This window comes from Pristiophorus japonicus, unplaced genomic scaffold (assembly GCF_044704955.1).
Source record: "Pristiophorus japonicus isolate sPriJap1 unplaced genomic scaffold, sPriJap1.hap1 HAP1_SCAFFOLD_58, whole genome shotgun sequence".
NCBI classification, from domain to species: Eukaryota; Metazoa; Chordata; class Chondrichthyes; family Pristiophoridae; genus Pristiophorus; species Pristiophorus japonicus.
The window spans coordinates 3,970,070-3,989,819 of record NW_027254488.1 but is presented as its reverse complement, the minus strand read 5'-3'; the positions used below and the strand labels follow the sequence as shown (position 1 = coordinate 3,989,819).

Genomic DNA, 19,750 nt, shown 5'->3' with positions numbered 1-19,750 from the left:
GATTACCTGTTGCACCTGCAAACTAACTTTTTGGGATTCATGCACAAGAACCCCCAGTTCCCTCTGCACCGCAGCATGTTGCAATTTCTCCCCATTCAAATAATATTCACTTTTTACTGGTTTTTTTCCCAAGGTGGATGACCTCACACTTTCCGACATTGTATTCCATCTGCCAAACCTTAGCCCATTCATTTAACCTATCTAAATCTCTTTGCAGCCTCTCTGTGTCCTCTACACAACCTGCTTTCCCACTAATCTTTGTGTCATCTGCAAATTTTGTTGCACTACACTCTGTCCCCTCTTCCAGGTCATCTATGTATATTGTAAACAGTTGTGGTCCCAGCACCGAGCCCTGTGGCACACCACTAACCACCGATTTCCAACCCGAAAAGGGCCCATTTATCCTCACTCTCTGCTTTCTGTTAGCCAGCCAATTCTCTATCCATGCTAATACATTTCCACTGACTCCGCGTACCTTTATCTTCTGCAGTAACCTTTTGTGTGGTACCTTATCGAATGTCATTTGGAAATCTAAATACACCACATCCATCGGTACACCTCTATCCAACATGCTCGTTATATCCTCAAAGAATTTCAGTAAATTAGTTAAACATGATTTCCCCTTCATGAATCCATGCTGCGCTGCTTGATTGCACTATTCCTATCTTGATGTCCCGCTCTTTCTTCCTTCATGATAGTTTCAAGCATTTTCCCTACTACAGATGTTAAACTAACCAGCCTATAGTTACCTGCCTTTTGTCTGCCCCCTTTTTTAAACAGAGGCATTACATTAGCTGCTTTCCAATCCGCTGGTCCCTCCCCAGAGTCCAGAGAATTTTGGTAGATTATAACGAATGCATCTGCTATAACTTCCGCCATCTCTTTTAATACCCTGGCATTTAATCAGGACCAGGGGACTTGTCTACCTTGAGTCGCATTAGCCTGTCCAGCACTAGCCCCCTAGTGATAGTGATTGTTTCAAGGTCCTCTCTTCCCACATTCCTGTGACCAGCAATTTCTGGCATGGTTTCTGTGTCTTCCATTGTGAAGACCGAAGCAAAATAATTGTTTAAGGTCTCAGCCATTTCCACAGTTCCCATTTTCAAATCTCCCTTCTCATCTTCTAAGGGACCAACATTTACTTTAGTCACTCTTTTCCGTTTTATATATCGGTAAAAGCTTTAACTATCCGTTTTTATGCTTTGCACAAGTTTACCTTCGTAATCTATCTTTCCTTTCTTTATTGCTTTCTTAGTCATTCTTTGCTGTCGTTTAAAATTTTCCCAATCTTCTATTTTCCCATTAACCTTGGCCACCTTATACGCATTGGTTTTTAATTTGATACTCTCCTTTATTTCCTTGGTTATCCACGGCTGGTTATCCCTTCTCTTACTGCCCTTCTTTTTCACTGGAATATATTTTTGTTGAGCACTATGAAAGAGCCCCTTAAAAGTCCTCCACTGTTCCTGAATTGTGCCACCGTTTAGTCTGTGTTTCCAGTCTACCTTAGCCAACTCTGCCCTCATCCCACTGTAGTCCCCTTTGTTTAAGCATAGTACGCTCGTTTGAGACACTACTTCCTCACCCTCAATCTGTATTACAAATTCAACCATACTGTGATCACTTATTCCGAGAGGATCTTTTACGAGCTTCAATCATTAATTTTCTCTTTACATGTGATGAACTTTTATCCCTATCTCGTTTACACACTGTATTTTAGGAGAATGGTTTAAAATTTTAAGTGCTTATTGCCATGTATTCAACCAACATTGTAACCCATATATAATCTGACCTCAGTTGTACACTGTGAGAACAATGACCACTAGGTGGTGAACTTGTGGGAGACACTTCTAACCTGGGTCTTCAGGTAAAAAAGGGGAAGCTCCACCCACTTTCATCACTTGAGTGCTAAGGAATAAAGGACAGGCCACAGACTGACCTTCTCTCAAGCATGGGCCTCGTGTGCATTTCTACTGTATAGTAAGGATGTATCAATGGCGACGAGAAACTGGGATTTAAACCACGTGAGTATGGCCGCTGGCAGAATAGACGAGAGATACTGTGTTAAGGAATGGTTGGGACAGAGAATCAACATTGCTGAAGCAGCACACAGTTCTACAGGCAGACAAGGGCAATCGGGCATGCTCCAACATGTAGTCGAACCCAGAGGGGGAATTCGACAGAGATAATGGCAAGCAGAACGGCGATTCACACCATTGCAAGGGACAATGTGGCCAGTAATGGGGCCATCAACACCTGTTAATGGCACACTCAAGGACAGTCACAGGGGTAGTCAGGGACGATTGATGAGCAAGGGATCTTTTGTTTCCAACAACAGCTCATGTTGGAGGCATGGAGGCACAAACTCAGCCGGAGTTTGCAGAGATGAACAAAATACCTACAGAAATTGCAGAAATGAAAGCTGGGGGAAATCGCTGGAACCAGAAGTTCAGTGAGTTCATGTGGAGCACGTATACAGCTCATACACCAGGACGCCACCGATAATGATGAAAGTGCTCCTCAGTGGCATCCCAGTATCAATGGAGCTAGACACGGGGGCGAGCCAGTCCCTGATGGGTATCAAATAGTTTGAAAAGTTGTGGGCGTCCAAAATTATCACCGATTGACGCACAGGTACGGACATACACCAAGGAGATCATTCCGGTGATTGGCAGCGCCACGATAATCGTGACCCACAAAGATTCGGAGAACAGGTTGCCACTCTGGGTTGTCCCGGGGGACGGTCCCGCACTACAGGGGAGGAGTTGGCTTGCTGTCATGAACTGGAACTGGGGCAATGTTAATGCTATTTCCTCTGTGGAGCGAGTTTCATGCTCACAGATCCTGCAAAAATTTGACTCATTATTTCAACCCGGCATTGGCACTTTCATGGGGGCCAAGGTAGTGATTCACATAAACCCGGACAGGCCAGGACACCGCAAGGCCAGAGCGGTGCCGTACGTGATGCGGGAAAAGATAGAAGGTGAATTGAACCGCCTGCTGAGGGAAGGTATCATTTTGCCAGTCGAATTCAGTGACTGGGCGAGCCCGATTGTACCGGTGTTCAAAGCGGATGGGTCAGTCAGGATATATGGTGATTACAAGGCCTCCATCAATCGGGTGTCACTCCAAGACCAGTACCCGCTACCGAGAGCAGAGGACCTCTTTGCGATGCTATCCGGTGGCAAACTTTTTTCAAAATTGAACGTGACCTCAGCTTACATGACCCAGGAGCTGGCGAGAGAGTTGAAGAAGCTGACCACCATCACGACACACAAGGGGTTGTTTGAGTACAACAGATGTCCGTTCGGGATTCGCTCGGCCGCCGCGATCATCCAACGAAATATGGAAAGCCTCCTCAAGTCGATTCCAGGGACGGTGGGTTTTCAGGACGACATCCTCATCACGGGTTACGAGACTGAAGAACACCTCCACAACCTGGAGGAGGTGCTACGCAGACTGGACCGGGTAGGGCTGCGACTGAAAAAGGCGAAGTGCATCTTCCGAGCTCCAGAGGTAGAATTCCTGGGGATGAGGCTAGGAGTAGACGGGATGCGCCCTACTGCGTCCAAGACGGAAGCGATCCAGAGAGCACCCAGACCCCGTAACACGACGGAGCTGCGTTTGTTCCTGGGGCTCCCGAACTATTTGGTAACTTTCTTCCCAAATTGAGCACGCTGCTAGAGTCGCTCCACGTGCTCCTGAGCAAAGGTCTCGAATGGGTCTGAGGGGACAGCCAGGAAAGGGCTTTTAATAGAGCACACAATTTGTTATGTTCCAACAATCTGTTCACGCGATATGACCCATGTAAGAAACTTGTGTTAACGTGCGATGCGTCGTCCTATGGTGTCGGGTGTGTGTTGCAGCATGTCAATGCCAAGGGTCAGTTACAGCCGGTATCTTATGCCTCCAGAAGTCTGTCCCAGGCAGAAAGGGCTACGGGATGATAGAAAAGGAGGCGCTCGCATGTGTATATTCGGTAAAGAAAATGCACCAGTACCTGCTTGGCAGGACATTTGAGCTGGAGACAGATCACAAACCCCTCACGTCCCTTTTAGCCGTCAACAAGGCCATAAATGCAGACGCATCGCTCCGCATACAGAGGTGGGCACTCACGTTAGCCACCTATTACTACACAATTCGGCACAGACCGGGCACTGAAAACTGCGCCGATGCACTCAGCAGGCTCCCACCAGCCACCACTGAGGGGGCTACCGAGCATGCCGCTGAGATGGTCATGGCTGTTGAAGCTTTCGCAAGCGATGGCTCACCCGTGACAGCCCGTCAGACTAAAGTCTGGACAAATAGAGACCCGCTATTGTCTCTAGTCAAGAAATGTGTCCTGAATGGGGACTGGGCAGCCACGTACATGGCATGCCCTGAGGAATTTAAACCATTTCACAGGGGCAGGGATGGACTCTCGATTCAGGCCGATTGCCTACTGTGGGGAAACCGCGTAGTCATGCCCCAGATGGGCAGAGAGGTGTTCATCAGAGAACTCCACAATGAGCATCCGGGCATTGTCATGATGAAGGCAATTGCCAGGTCACACGTTTGGTGGCCAGGGATAGATGCAGATCTGGAAGTTTGTGTTCGCAGGTACAACATGTGTGCCCAGCTGGGCAATGCGCCCAGGGAAGCCCCCCTTAGCCCCTGACCATGGCCCGCCAAGCCTTGGTCACGCATCCATGATGACTACACAGGTCCTTTCATCGGAAAAATGTTTTTGGTTGCAGTAGACGCTCACTCCAAATGGATCGAGTGTGACATTTTAAATTCAAGCACATCCTCTGCCACGGTAGAAAGTCTACAGGCAATGTTCGCCGCCCACGGTCTACCGGACATCTTGGTCAGCGACAATGGCCTGTGCTTCACAAGCACTGAATTCCAGGACTTCATGGCAGGCAATGGAATTAACCATGTCAGAAAGGCACCATTCAAGCCAGCCTCAAACGGCCAGGCAGAACGAAAAGTGCAGATAATCAAACAGGGGATGCTCAGAATCCAAGGGGGTTCCCTACAAAGCCACTTATCACGCCTCCTGTTGCCCAATAGATCCCGACCACACTCGCTCACAGGGGTTCCACCCGCAGGGCTGCTAATGATAAGGATGCTCAAATGCCGTTATCCCTTATACACCACACCATGAAAGAAATTGTTGAGAGCAGGCGCCAATCACAATATACCTACCATGACAGGAATGCGGGGGCACGATATATTGGTGTAAACGACTCTGTTGTTGTCCACAACTACACTGCAGGACCTAAATGTCTCGCAGGCACTGTGATTGCCAAAGAGGGCAATAGGATTCTGGTAGTTAAACTAACTAATGAACAAATCTGCCGCAAACATGTGGATCAAACAAAAAGGAGGTTAAGCAACCCCATAGAAGAAGCAGAGGAAGAACACGATACAGAGTTCACTCCAGCACAGGTGACCGAACACCGGAACCAAAGGGAGGAGAGCCCAGTCACTGTGGGCAGTCCGGATAGGCCTGAGGCACCGCAAACAGCAGACACACAGGCCAGCGCCCAACAACCGGAGCCCCAACTCAGGCGCTCTACAAGAGAGCGTAAACCACCAGAGAGACTCAACCTGTGATCCCAAAAAGACTTTGGGGTCATGTATTCAACCAGCATTGTAACCCATTTTTAAATTCAAAACCTTATAAAATTGACGACATGCAGCCAACGTGCAAAAGTAAGAATTCTTTTAATCACCATTAATTAGCCGATAACCTTCTTCAGAATGAAATAAATAATAATATAATTACTGAGGAACAGTGGTATCCACAATCATTCATTTTCTCTTTACATGTGATGAAGTTTTATCCCTATCTCATTTACACGCTGTATGAGAATGGTTTAAAATTGTAAGTGTTTATGACTCAGTTGTAAAACCATTGATTGTGTATGTGTCTATACTTGATAGGAGGAGCACTTGAGACCGAAGTTCCAGTTCTATATATGTACCAATAGAATCAATTTCCACCAGTTTCTTTAAACCCAATAACATAATTTATTTCTAATGGGCTGGATGAAACATGATCCATGTAATATATCGTTTTACTTGAACTGAATGCTCATAAAATATTGGAGTGGGAACTAATTGGATAACAGCACTGCTGGCAACATTTGCGGAATAGATTCGTGCAGCCAAAACGCACAATGACAACCTGGGACTTTGCGGCACCGAATACTCGGGGAAAAACAATTAAACACTTCGTCCCTGGGTGGGCTCGAACCACCAACCTTTCGGTTAACAGCCGAACGCGCTAACCCATTGCGCCACAGAGACTGATGGAAGTCGAAGGTGCAAGACATCCAAAACCAGGGTGTCAGTCAGTTAAAGCTTCAGATTGCTCCGACCGGGATGGAACTTGTCCACTCTTAGTTGTACTTTTCCCAAATAAATGGACGGACATTCATTGTGGATGCGTGGAAGCAGTCTGGTCCCGCACACTGCAGACACTTCCATGTCACCGCCAACCAGCTCTCCCACAACCGGTGTGATCTACCTTCCAGCCTTCCGGTGCCTTGTCTGTGACAAAGTATTCTGATTGTCCCGAAGCCGGTATTAGGTTTGAATTCCTTTTCAGCTCCTGACTGCGGATATTCCTGTGATTAAACGGGAACTAAATGCTTACAGGGACAGTTGGATTCACCGTTTCTTTGCTTGGTGAAATTTCAAAGATTGAAAGCAACGCACATCAACCCCAAACGTCCCGTGAGATGGAAGCCCAGTTGCTGTTTCAAGCTTGAATGCAGGTACAAGCAGAACTTATTCAAAGAAAGTCCAAGTCCCTGAGACGCTTGATTATTTGCACCAAACTCTTTGCAAAGAGTTGAGGTACATGTTTGTTGATCTGGGCACATCTTTCCCCAAACTACAACACTTCAAACATAACTCAATGGCTGTAAAGCGCTTTGGGGCGTCATGAGTTCCTGAAAGGCGCTGCAGATATGCAAGTCCTTCTTTGCAAAAGTTCGATGCAATTTCAAAATATGCGAGCAATATCAGGGCTCCTCTGGGACCCCTCGTAAATTTCAATGAACAAATCCGAAGGGAAATCACAGCCCGAGACCAATGAGCCAACTGTTTGCCAAACGTGAAGATAAGGTGTAACCATGATCAAAGCATTTTTTTGTGTGTCGCTATTCAGAACATAAGAACTTAAGAACTAGGAGCAGGAGTAGGCCATATGGCCCCTCGAGCCTGCTGCACCATTTAATATGATCATGGCTGATCCGATCATGGACTCAGGTCCACATCCATGCCCGTTCCCCATAAGCCTTATTCTCTTATCAGTTAAGAAGCTATCTCTGTCTTAAATTTATTAAATGTCGTGGCTTTCTCAGCTCTCTGATGCAGTGAGTTCGACAGATTTACAACCCTCTGAGAGAAGAAATTCCTCCTCATCACAGATTTAAATGGGCAGCCCCTTATTCTGAGATTATGCCCCCTAGTTATAGTCTCCCCTATCAGTGGAACCATCCTCTCTGCATCCAATTTATCAAGCTCCCTCATTAACTTATACGTTTCGATAAGATCACCTCTCATTCTTCTGAATTCCAATGAGTAGAGGCCCCACCTATTCAACCTTTTCTCATAAGTCAACCACTCATCTCCGGAGTCAACCTAGTGAACCTTCTCTGAACTGCCTCCAAAGCAAGTATATCCTTTCGTAAATATTGTAAGTGTTTGTGATCCTCGCACATTTGCCAGACGGACGGTTTGAATCGCCCCCACCTTACGAAAGTTCTAGATCCGGGAATTATTATTCAGAGTGTAAATTAAATGAGTCACGGAAAGGGATGCTTCAGTGATAAATCGTAGTATATTTATTTGGTCTAACATACACTGTCTAAAACATGCACTGCTAAACAAAATCACTGTCTCTGTGGAGAATAAAATCCCGGTTACAAACAACATACATAAAGTACAGAAATGAACCTCGTAACACGCAGTAATTCCCTGGTGGATTCTAACCCCACCCCTACCAATGAATTACCCTCCCCAGAATAGCCCTGGAAAGCTTCACTTCTGAGAATACCCTGAGCCCTTACCCAGCTGGCCAGGGATATCTGGTTACTGGCTTGGGACACTCGCGACCATGTTCACCACCACACGCAGCCCGTTTCCTTGCTCAGCTCAGCTGTGGGAAGTCACTGCCTGGTCTTCAGTCTCGGTGGCTTCTTCTGCAGTACTGCAGCCCCTTCCTCTGGTACATCGATCGGTGGAGCGAGAACGAGAGGGAGAGGGGGCTCTCTCTCGACACAAGCTGCAAGCTGCAAGCTCCAAGCTTCACACCAAGCTCCAAGCTAAAAATAAAGTGGAAAGGACCCTGTCTTTCTGGGAGTCTTGCTACCCCTATCTTTCCCGCCAATCTTTAAAACCCCTTTGTTTCTAAGCACGGGTACTTAGTCAGTGATGGGCCATCCCACCCATGCATTGGGCTGATGGCCCTTAGTCTGGGCATCTCTCTGAGCCTTTGTGTTGGGAAAGACCCAGCTCCTCCTTGGCTGGCCATGCTGGTGGATTCATTGTTCTGTGTCTCCTTCTGAGATGGAGGTGAGAAGTGCTTTTACAAATTAGAGTGGCTTTGTCAGTGGCCCCCCTTCCTGGCCGACAGCTCTTTTGTCAATGGATGACTGACAGCTCTTTTGTCCCAGCGAACTGCCATGCGGTCTCTGGAGTTTTAACAAAACCAGCTTTTTCACATATTGCGCAGGGTGTTCCCAGCACACGGAAAATAGCCTCAGAAAAATAAAATCCACAAAATATTCTCGACTGAGTCCATTCTTTAAACAGAAACTTTGCGATGTCTTCATTACGCTCTGCTAATTATCGATCTTGCCACGTAAAAAGTGCGTTGGCATTGCAATGCATTAAATTAAAATTAATGAAAAGAAAATGCAATGTTTTGTCGAGTGCAAAACATGCAGTGCCTGCATTTCAAAAAGCATTGCTTTTATTCATCCTGCTGAATGCATATTGCACAGATAATCTCAGCACACATTGTGCAGGCAAAGGCAGCATTAAAACAAAGTAATTTGTCCTCCGCTGATTTGTAGCAGATAACTGACGGTTGAGCACACAATTTGACAACTAGACTTGTAGATCAAGCATCAATGAAAAAGGCAACAAAACTGCCCACCAGCACCAGGTGTCTTTCAGTTGTTTGTCCCAAATTTTCAGCAGCTGGGACAACAAGAATTTAGGTTTGACCGAGATTTAAACTCAGATCGCTAGATTTAAAATCAAGAGGGCTCACCATTACACCATGGAACCAACTATTCCAAAACATTTGAAACATACTTCGTCACAGACAAGGCACTGGAATGCTGGAAAGTAGATCACACCGGTTGTGGGAGAGCTGGTTGGTGGTGACATGGATGTGTCTGCATTGTGCGGGACCAGACTGCTTCCACACATCCACAATGAATGTCCCACCCTTTACTTGGGAAAAGTACAACTGAGAGTGGATAAGTTCCATCCCGGTCGGAGCAATCTGAAGCTTTAACTGACTGACACCCTGGTTTTGCATGTCTTGCAGTGTGTATCTGTGTTTCAATGGTTCAGCGCATTCGGCTGGTAACTGGAAGGTGGGTAATCCAAACCCATCTCCGGGCGAAGCCTTTTAATGTTTTTCCCCGAGGATTCGGTGCCGCACAGTTCCGGGTTGTCATTGTGCATTTTGGCTGCACGAATATATTCCGCAAACATTGCAAGCTTTGCTGTAATCCAATGAGTTCCCACTCCAATATTTTTATGAGCATTCAGCACAAGTAAAACGATAAAAAATTTTTACATGGATCATGTTCTTCCATCCAGTCCAATCAAAATAAATTATGTTATTGGGTTTAAAGGAACTGGTGAAAATTGATTCTATTGATGCATATATCGAACTGGAACTTTGGTCTCAAGTGTTCATCTTATCAAGAATAGACACACACACAATCAATGGTTTTACAACTGAGTCATAAACACTTACAATTTCTCATACAGCATTTAAATGAGATCGGGATAAAAATTCATCACATGTAAAGAGAAAATGAATGATTAAAGATACTACTGTACCTCAGTAGCTATATTAATATTTATTTCATCCTGAAAAAGTTTATCGGTTATTTAACTGTGATTTAATTAATTCTTATTTTTTCTTATTTGCTGCATGTCTTCAATTTTATAAGGTTTTGAATTGAAAAAAGCTGTTACAGAAGTTACCGCCCTGACCTGGAATCGAAGCTGTTTTTCGCTGGTACAAGGAGTGGTTTTACCCAATCATTTAAAGGTGATTTCAAAGAATGACGTGGCGTTAAATTCAGATCACGGTTACAATATGTTTCGTTGTGAAACAAGTGGATTGAAAAGGACAATAATGACACCAAGCATTACGATGCAGCGATGCAGCAATGCAGCGTTCCCTGGTGGTCCAGTGATTAGGATTCGGCGCTCTCACCACCGCGGCCCTGGGTCGATTCCGGCCAGGGAAATTGCACTTCCATCAAAATTAAAACCTTAGAAGAAAGAGTTACATGCATCTCATGTGGAAAAAAAGATTCATTGATTTAAACATCATTAATTAATCCATTGTAGAACTTCAATCATTTAATTTGCCCTGAGTATGTGAGGAACATTTATCCCGACCTCATTGTATTTAAGGAACATGGTCCAGCCCCGGTATCTCCACCTGTGAAAGTAGGAAACTGCTGGAAATACACAACAGGACGGGTAGCCTTTCACAAACAATTAAACCCAGGTTACAGACTCTCTCCCTTCCCCTGTCCTTTGCGGGACACTTGTTCCCCTTTAATTTTACAGACTGACTAAGTTCACTAACCGCGGGGAGAGAGTAGGTGTCTCCGCAGCTCCACTGTGCTAACATGGAAGATAACACGATGGGGATGTGGGGTGGTGGGTGGGGATCAGTGACATGTTTGTGTAAAGGGCAGCGGAGGAGAAGGATTGACAGCTGTCAGTGAGGGACAAAAGTTGTTTAAGGTGAGCCAACACATTCCCGATCATCACAGAAGGCATTCACTGGTCAGCTGCCCTCTGCTGTACTTCTGGTCAGAGCGGTTTCCGCAGTGGAGCCGTTATCACGTTTGCTTTCCGCGCGGAAGGATCCTGTGCAGTAAGATTATGTTTAAAGTTTCTGTGGATGAACAGCCATGGGCGAGTTTATTCTCCTGTCAAAAGGGTGACAGTGGCTTCTCCCTTATTCTTCAATTGCTCTTTATTTCACTTCACTAAATAGATATATTTGAGTGAGAGAAATTTTTCCAGAGTGTCACACACTTCATCTTTTGTTCCCTTTTAAACACATAAAATGAGACCGGGGGAATAAATCCAGAAAACAAAGCCGAGGGATATAGACAAGAGGAAGAGAGAAGGGGAAATACTGCCTCTACACACCGGAGAAGTGTGAGCTTGTGGACCGGAGAAGTTGCAGCTGCTGGAGCTATGCGTTTTATCGGGGAGGGACAGGGGGAGAGCCCGCCGAGCGACCGGAGAAGCTGAGAAGCTGCTGTGCTTTTCATCCGGTTTGACACTGTTTAAAAATGGCAGAGTGCCAAGTTTTCTCTCCCTACTGCCCATGTGCGAAGGTGTCAGCAGTGTTTTCAGCGCAGGCATTTGGCTCCGCCCCCCACTTCACCATCGACGCCACGCCAGGACTCCGGGGACTGTACACAGCGGCCAGGATGGGGCGAGTTTTTCCCCGAGCCATTTCCAGCACGCAAAGTCAATGCGCTTGAGGTCAGTGCGCCGACAAAACTGCTTGGGGAAAATCTAGCCCTTGAAGAGTAAGGAGTACACTGAAGGAAATACAAATATATTTCCCGAGCAACTGTCAATTTTAATAACTTTTTATACAACCATCGAAACAGCCAAAAAACAGGGCACTCGGCCCATAGTACCTAATATATAGCCCACAGTACAAGAGTAAGGAAGTCTTGCTACAATTGTACAGGGCCCTGGTGAGACCACACCTGGAGTACTGCGCACAGTTTTGGTCTCCTTATTTGAGGAAGGAAATAATTGCCTGGGAGGTGGTAAAACAGAGGTTCACCAGATTGATTCCTGGGATGAGAGGACTGTCTTAAGTTGAGAGATTGTGTAGAATGGGCCGATACTCTCCAGAGTTTAGAAGAATGAGAAGTGATCTCATTGAAACACACAATATTCTGAAGGGGATTGACAAGGTAGATGCTGAGAGGTTGTTTCCCCCGGGCTGGAGTGTCTAGAACCAGGGGCCACAGTCTCAGGTTAAGGGGTCGGCCATTTAAGACAGAGATGAAGAGGAATTTCTTCACTCAGAGGGATATGAATCTTTGGAATTTTCTGCCCCACATGCTTGTGAATGCTGAGTCTCTGAATATATTCAAGGCTGCGTTAGATAGATTTTTCGAGTCTCGGGGAATCAAGGGATCGAGAGATCACTGGAGTTTGGAAGACTGAGAGGGGATCTCATAGAAACATATAAAATTCTGACGGGACTGGACAGGTCCCGATGTTGGGGAAGCCCAGAACCAGGGGTCGGAGTCTAAGGGATAAGGTGTAAGCCATTTAGGACTGAGATGAGGAGAAACTTCTTCGCTCAGAGAGTTGTTAACCTGTGGAATTCTCTGCCGCAGAGTTGTTGATGCCAGATGTTAGATATATTCAAGAGGGTGATGTGGCCCTGATAGCTAAAGGGATCAAGGGGTATGGAGAGAAAGCAGGAAAGGGGTACTGAGCTGAATGATCATCAATGATCTTATTGAAGGGTGGTGCAGGCTCGAAGTGCCGAATGGCCTACTCCTGCATCTATTTTCTATGTTTCGATGTTTCTATATCCTGCTACTGCTTCTTTAATAATGGATTCCAACATTTTCCCAACCACAGATGTTAGGCGAACTGGTCTATAGTGTCCTGCTTTATGTCTGCCTCCTCTTTTAAATAGGGGCATTACATTTGCAGTTTTCCAATCTGCTGGGTCCTCCCCAGAATCCAGCGAGTGCATGTCCACAGATCACTGAAAGTAGCAGGCCAGGTAGCTAAGGTGGTTGAGAAGGAATATGGAATGATTGCCTTTATTAGCCGAGACATAGAATACAAGAGATGGGGTCGGTGGGGCAGGTTTGGCCACAGCTGGAGTACTGCGTGCAGTTCTGGTCGCCATATTACAGGAAGGACATGATTGCACTGAAGATGGTGCAGAGGAGATTTATGAGGATGTTGCTGGGAGTGGAGAATCTTAGCCATGAGGACAGATTAGATAGGCTGGGTTTGTTTTCCATGGAACAGAGCTTGAGGGGAGACCTCATTGAGGTGTATAAAATGAAGAGGTTCCGAGATATAGTGGACAGAAAGGACCTATTTCCCTTAGCAGAGGGAAACAAGGAGGCATAAATTTAAAGTAATTGGCCGAAAGTTTAGAGGGGAAATGTCTTCATGCAGAGGACTGTGGGGGTCTGGAACTCACTGCCTGAAAGGGTGGTAGAGGCAGAAACCCTCACCACATTTAAAAAGTGCTTGGATGTGCACCTGAAGTGCCGTCACCTGCAGGGTTATGGACCTCGAGCTGGAAAGTGGGATTAGGCTGGATAGCCTCGAGTTGGCCGGCGCGGACACGATGGACCGAAATGGCCTCCTTCCGTGCTGTAAACTTCTTTGATTCTATGAACTCGTTTGCAAAGAGTTGAGGTGATTTGGGCACATCTTTCTTCACATGACAACATTTCAAAGGCAACTCAACGGCTGTAAAGCGCTTTGGGGCATCATGAGTTCCTGACAGACGCTGCAGAAATACAAGTCCTTCTTTGCAAAATTTCAATGCAATCTCAAGGCTGGTCTGGGATTTGAAGCCAGGATTTTTCTGCAAATTTCAAGTCACAACCAACGAAGCAAGAATCATACCCCTAGCCCAACAAACTTCCTGCTTAGCAAATGTGGAGATAAGATGTAACCATTATTGAAGCATTTTTAATGTGTGTTGCTGTTCTTGATCGGAGGAGCACATGAGACGAAATTAGTGACTTGGCCTTTTCGACATGTCTTCTGAAGCGCCACACGGTCCCACTCCTGCAGTCAATGAGCTGTTGGGACGTTAATGTATCCATCATCATCATCATCATAGGCGGTCCCTCGAAACGAGGATGACTTGCTTCCACGCTGAAAAAGGATGAATTCACAGGTGTTTCAATGAAGGATCCGAACGACATCCCGAAGGGTGGAAGATGCCTGTGCATGGATTTTTTTTAACGTGTGGTGGCCGTTGCACCCCAGCCATCACACGGGCTTGACAGAGCTTGGTCTTGGTCCAGTGGCAAGGGTTAACCAAGACGACAGGCAACCAGCTCTGCTGCACGGACCTAGTGCACACACATATCGCAGTGTGGGCTGGCCCGTGCTAATCCTGGGCCCCTGGCCTCGAACTCATGCCTCTGCTGGGCACCGATCACATCCCTCTACAGTCTCTCGCCGCTCCTTTGCCCCGATCTCGCCGCTCATGCTGTATCTGCCCACGCTCCAATCACCGACCTGGACCTTGATGACGTCACACTTCGCTGCCGCCTCCCTCCTGCACCAGCTCGCGCTGCTCCCTGGAGTCGTCTCTCGGGACCTCCAAGCTGCTCCCAGGGCCGCTCGCCTTTCCTTTTATGGCCCCGACCTGCCGCTGGTGTTCTCCCGTTAGTGTATCCAGGCTGTGGGTGGCCACCCCGAGCGCAGCAGAGGGGTTTCTGCATTAGTTCTGGGTGGGGACAGTATCTTTCCCCTTCTCGCTTCCTCTTGTCTTTATCCCTGTGCTTTTATTTCTCTATTTATTCCCCCTGTCTCAGTTTCTAGTGTTTAAAAGGGAACAAAAGATGAAATGGTTATCACTGTGGAACAATTTCTCTCACTCAAAGTTAGACGCACTACCGTTGCACCATGAGGTCTAGGTAGCGAGCCGTTGATATTCAGGTTCATATATAAATATATATAAATATATCTATATGTATCATGACCGTTCCCTGGTGGTCGAGGGATTAAGATCCGGCGCACGAAACTGGTTTCAATTCTCGATCAATTCATCGCATGAAAATAATTGAGGTTTGTGAGACGATTAATAATTGCTATAATCACCATGAATACCAATACTTTCTGCGATAGACCGAGCTCACAGACTATCTGGCTTCTGCTGCCCTTTGCCGGGCACGTGTTTGGGGTTTAATTTAGTAAACTGGGCGAGGTCACTGATCGCGGGGAGACAGTAGGAGCCTCTGTGGCCCCACTGTGAGGATGTGGAAGTGAACACGGTGGCTGGGAGATCCGTCACATTTCTGTAAAGGGCAGTGGAGGAGAAGGATTGAGAACTTTCAGTGTGGGACAGAAGTTGTTTAAGGTGAGCCAACACATTCCCGATCAGCACAGAGGGAGCTCACTGGTCAGCTCCCCTCTGTTGGGGCTGTTGTGCCAGAGGTTTCTGTAGTGCAGTGGTTATCACATTTGATTTATACGTGAAAAGTACCCGGTTTGATTCTGGGCAGAAACATGATGTTTAAACTTGCTATAAGGTAACAATCGGAGGAGAGTTTAGTCTCCTGGAAAATGCTGTGTGACCTGCTGAGATTTCCAGCATTTGCTGTTTTTATTAGCTATTTATTCTCCTGGTAGAAAGGCTCCCTTATTGCTGAATTGCTCTTTATTTAACCAATAAATAGATAACTTTCAGTGAGAGAAAACGGATCCACCGGGGACCTTTCGCGTGTGAGGCCAACGTGATATCCGCCACACTGCAGCCCATCAAAGGGCGAGAAACCACTGAATATAAAGGATCAACTCACAAATATCAGGGGCAGTGCAGTCTGGTCAACGTCAAGCCCTACTTTCTTATTCAGCAGTGGCATGAACGGGAGTCAGATGCCACAAAGTTTCATTAAAGATACAAATACAAGTAAAACTTCCAAATCTTTTCACTGTAAAATTCTTTCACTTTATTTGAAATCCTACTGCGTTGAATCTGAAAATGATCACCATGGGATTTTATCTTCACGACTGATTCTAATTTCTCTGCATGGAAGGAATAACCGGTGCTGTTAAATTTGACAAAAGTTGCCCCAGATTCCTGGTGACATCGGCAATACAGTGTGTAAAATGGGTCAACATGCTGAAGAACATAAGAACAAAAGAAATAGGAGCAGGAGTCGGTCATACGCCCCTCGAGCCTGCTCCACCATTTAATACGATCATGATCGATGCGATCATGGACTCAGGTCTACTTCCCTGCCCGCTCCGCAAAGCACAGGACAAATGTTTGAAGTATCGACTGTCCCGCAGTTAGCATTTCTTTCATTGTGCAAAAGAAGGTGAGGGGTTAATTAATGATGCTTTTCCATAAACGCAACACAAAAGTTTAAGAAAAAAACACACGGTGACTGGCAGGTGAGCACTGCTTCTGACACCTGGTGGGAATGGGCGGGGAATTTAATGCCCCTTGTATCGTGAAAGCTTCATATAGAGGAACATCTCAAACACATTGTGTAGGCCTCGTGGCGCAACGGTAGCGTGTCTGACTCCAGACCAGAAGGTTGCGTGTTCAAATCACGTTGGACACTCTGTTCTTTCAGAATTAGTATTGTATTTGCTGTTGGCAATAACCAGACACTTGTTCCAAGGTCTGTCTCACTGATTCCCCGGTCTCAGGCAGAGATACGCCTGCTGCCCTCATTTAATTCATGTGACAGGACACACAAGTTCAAAATCAACTTGCAGGTGGCCACACACACCGCCGAGCGGTCGAAGGTGCTGTGATTAGATCGCAGTTTTCTCTGGAGGTGTGGGTTTGAATCCAACTTCTGACAATCAGGTGGCATATATTGAAAGTAATTGGTAGAAGGTTTAAAGAGGATTTGAAGATAAAATTCTTCATGCAGAGGTTTGTGGGGGTCAGGAACTCGCTGCCTGAAAGAATGGCGGAGGTAGATACCACAAGTAAAAAGTATTTGGATGTGCACCTGAAGTGCCGTAACCTGCAGGGTTATGGACCCAGAGCTGGAAAGTGGGATGAAGCTGGATCGCCTCTTGTTGGCCGGGGTGGAAGTGATTGGCCAAAATGGCCTCCTTATGTGCTGCAAACTTCTCTCAATCTATAATTCTATGAAAAATGTAAATGTCCAATGTGGGTGTCGAAACCACGACCCTGAGATTAAAAGTCTTATGTTTCACTGACTGAGCTCGCCAGGCTTCTGCCAAACATACCGTTCTCTCACTGATTGCAGACAGTTGCCTGTTTGCTCCGCCCCAGATGTTTAAACTTGCTGTCGAGGAACTGCCAGGATCTTCTTCAATGGTGGACCAGGTTCGAGGGGCCGAATGGCCTATTCGGGCCCCTAATTCTTACATGTTTATCATCTTATGAACTTTTCACAGGAGAACAAACTCGCCCCTGAGCATGCATGAGGAGAAAGCTCCAGAAAATAATCTTGCCTGGTGAGCTTTCGCGTGTGAGGCGAACGTGTTAACCGCGACACTGCGGAAACATCTCCACTTTCAGCACCAGGTCAGACGGAAGTGTTAAGCGAGCAGGTGGACTGCTGAATCCCACTTTTTAGGCGTTGGTCGTGGTGTCAAACAATGAGTTTCACTTCATGATTGAAAACAGGAAGTGTCAGAAGTGTGATGTGCACCCACACCTCCAGAGGAGACTGCGACCTAAACACAGAACCTTGGACCGCTCGGCCATCCTGACTATTTAGGGCAATATGTGGCCAACTGCAGGTTTATTTTGAACTTTTGTGTCCTGTCACATGAAATAAATGAGGGCAGCAGGCGTATCTCTGCCTGGCACCGGGGAAACAGTGAGACAGACCTTGGAACAAGGGTCTGGATATTGCCAAACAGCAAAGAAAATATTAATTCCCGAATTACCCTGAAAAACAGTGACCTCGACGTGATCTGGGGTCAGACACGCTACCGTTGCGCCACGAGGTCGATACAGCACATCGGAAATGTTTGACTCTATGAAGGTTTCACAATACAAGGGGCTTTAAAATCCCCGCCCGTTCCCACCGGGTGTCAGAAGCAGCGCTCACCTGCCAGTCACTGTATGTTTTTTTGTTCAACTTTTGTGTTGCTTTCACGGGATTGCATCATTAATTACTCCAGGTATGTTCCCAATGTTGGGGAAGTCCAGAACCAGGGGTCACAGTCTAAGGATAAGGGGTGAGCCATTTAGGACCGAGATGCGGAGGAACTTCTTCACCCAGAGAGTGGTGAACCTGTGGAATTCTCTACCACAGAAAGTTGTTGAGGCCAATTCACTAAATATATTCAAAAAGGAGTTAGATGAGGTCCTTACTGCTAGGGGGATCAAGGGCTATGGCGAGAAAGCAGGAATGGGGTACTGAAGTTGAATGTTCAGCCATGAACTCATTGAATGGCGGTGCAGGCTAGAAGGGCCGAATGGCCTACTCCTGCACCTATTTTCTATGTTTCTATGTTTCTAACCCGTCACCTTCTTTTGCACAATGAAAGAAATGCTAACTGAGGGACAGTCGATACTTCAACCATTTGTTCCTGTGCTTTGCATAGAAAGATAGAAACATAGAAAACAGGTGCAGGATTAGGCCATTCGGCCCTTCGAGCCTGCACCACCATTCAATATGATCATGACTGATCATTCACCTCAGTACCCCTTTCCTGCTTTCTCTCCATACCTTTGATACCTTTAGCCGTAATGGCCACATTTAACTCCCTTTTGAATATATCTAATGAATTGGCCTCAACAACCTTCTGTGCTCGAGAATTCCACAGGTTCAGAATTCTCTGAGTGAAGAAGTTTCTCCTCATCTCTGTCCTAAATGGCTTACCCCTTGTCCTTAGACTGTAACCTCTGGTTCTGGACTTCCCCAACATCGGGAACATACTTCCTCCCTCTCACCTGTCCAATCCCATCAGACCTGTATATGTTCTCTGCGATCCCTTCTCATTCTTCTAAATTCCAGTGAAGAAAAGTCTAGTTGATCCAGTCTTTCTTTACATGTCAGTCCTGCCCTCCCGAGAATCAGTCTGGTGAACCTTCGCTGCACTCCCTCAATAGCAAGAATGTCCTTCCTCAGATTAGGAAACCAAAACTGTACACAATATTCCAGGTGAGGCCTCACCAACGCCTGCGTCCGCGCACATACAGAGGCTGAATTACAGGACATAGTCGACGCATTTACTGAGGCGTATGAAAGCATGGGCCTTACGCTAAACATCCGAAAGACAAAGGTCCTCCACCAGCCTGTCCTCACCGCACAGCACTACCCCCCAGTCATCAAGATCCACGGCGCGGCCCTGGACACCATGGATCACTTCCCATATCTCGGGAGCCTCCTATCAACAAGAGCAGGCATCGACGACGAGATTCAACACGGCCTCCATGCGCCAGTGCAGCCTTCGGCCGCTTGAGGAAAAGAGTGTTTGAAGACCAGGCCCTCAAAACTGTCACCAGGCTCATGGTCTACAGGGCTGTAGTAATACCTGCCCTCCTGTAAGGCTCAGAGACATGGACCATGTACAGTCGACACCTCAAGTTGCTGAAGAAATATCACCAACGATGTCTCCGCAAGATCCTACAAATCCCCTGGGTGGACAGTCGCACCAACATCAACGGCCTTATTCAGGCTAACATCCTCAGCTTTGAAGCACTGACCACACTCGATCAGCTCTGCTGGGCAGGCCACATAGTCCACATGCCAGACACGAGACTCCCAAAGCAAGTGCTCTACTCGGAACTTCT

At 46.6% G+C, this 19,750-nt stretch overlaps 1 non-coding gene across 1 annotated transcript; it reads right to left on the bottom strand.

The window, feature by feature from the left end:
* Positions 1-6,223: 6,223 nt before the first annotated feature.
* On the bottom strand, positions 6,224-6,297 carry trnan-guu (transfer RNA asparagine (anticodon GUU)). The gene has a single exon. It is a non-coding gene; the product is annotated as a tRNA-Asn (tRNA).
* Between the last annotated feature and the right edge of the window lie 13,453 nt (positions 6,298-19,750).